Raw genomic sequence first — 1,401 nt, 5'->3', positions numbered from 1 at the left:
AGAGAAAGAAGCTGTTCTAAAAGACAGTAATGCATTCAGGGACTTTCCAAGTGGACTTTCCTCTCTTTCTTTCCCTTTTCCGTGTTCGTCCTTCCTAGCAAGTCAGAAATGTGCATGGCAGGATGTGAGGGGTGGGGGTGTCCTGAAGAGCACTCTAACCACTGGCCGGTCCCCTTCTTTGTCAGAGATTCTCCAAATAAGAAGAGATTGGGTGGATGGAAGAGGAGGCTTTTGAAGGAGGAGAGAGAAAATCACTGTAACCCGGGGAGAGGAGGAGAGGAGGCTCAGAATGCCTGCAGAAATTGCTGTTCCTTTTCCTTAGTTAATACCACTTAACTGCCAACTGCTACCTGCTGCATTCACATCTTGCTATTTTTTAAAAAATGCCAAATTCTCATTTCTATCACTCTTCCTGGTGTGCTTGTGGATGATTGGTTATAGAAGTTCATATGTAAAAGTGGCAAACATTACTCCTTTATTAAAATTGAATGTTTCTCGGGGCGCCTGGGTGGCTCAGTTGGTTGAGCGTCTGACTTTGACTCAGGTCATGATCTCATGGTCTGTGGGTTTGAGCCCCACGTCAGGCTCTGTGCTGACAGCCCAGAGCCTGGAGCCTGCTTCTGATCCTGTGTCTCCCTCTCTCTCTGCCTCTCCCCCATTCTCACTTTGTCTCACTCTGTCTCTCAAAAATAAATAAATGTAAAAAAAAATTTTTTTTATTGAATGTTTCTCAAAAGAGCCAATATGGTTACTATAAAGGAAATATAATGACCACCTTATACACATCCTTCCACTTCTTGCTACCTTGGCTCTCCTTTTGCATAGGATGAATTCCACTTTATTTTCGTAATTATTTGTCTCTATGTCAGCCTTGTTGTTTTGTCTTTTTTGTGTGTGTGTGTGTGGCTGGTGGGAGGGAATGCTATAGATGGGCAATTGCTTGACTTCTGTCTACATTATGACTTTAAAAGCAATATTTGCCTAACTAACAAGCAGATGGTTTTCTCTTCTTCTTGTCCATTGGTTTTCAAATGATGAGACTTTGCCTTTAGACGCTCTCCATCCACATCAGAAGTTTCACTGTTAATGAAAAAGCCTTGCCTTTTCATGTCTCTTTATGTTTGTGTAGTGGTGTATAATTCAGAAGAAGAGTAACTACAACTGGAATTATTCACATTGTCATGTGAAGTTTTATTACTTCAAAATTGTATCTAGGTACTGTCTCTTTTATGATGGGATCTTGAACAATTAATCACTTGAGTCATTTCTGCCTCTGTGTTGCAATAGCACATGGGATGACACATCTGTACTATACACAGTATGATATTCTTATACTTACTTATCTGTCTCCTCCATGTAGACTGTGATGGGTATGAATGTTTTAAGAACTTTTAATACGTA

General features: G+C 40.6%; 1 non-coding gene across 1 annotated transcript; it reads left to right on the top strand.

Annotated features, from left to right (window-relative positions):
* The first annotated feature begins 502 nt into the window (after positions 1-502).
* TRNAQ-UUG lies at positions 503-587 on the top strand. Its single transcript has one exon. It is a non-coding gene; the product is annotated as a tRNA-Gln (tRNA).
* Positions 588-1,401: the final 814 nt, after the last annotated feature.

The sequence above is a fragment of the Leopardus geoffroyi genome, chromosome C1 (genome assembly GCF_018350155.1).
Source record: "Leopardus geoffroyi isolate Oge1 chromosome C1, O.geoffroyi_Oge1_pat1.0, whole genome shotgun sequence".
NCBI classification, from domain to species: Eukaryota; Metazoa; Chordata; class Mammalia; order Carnivora; family Felidae; genus Leopardus; species Leopardus geoffroyi.
This window is presented reverse-complemented; position numbering and strand designations above follow the sequence as displayed.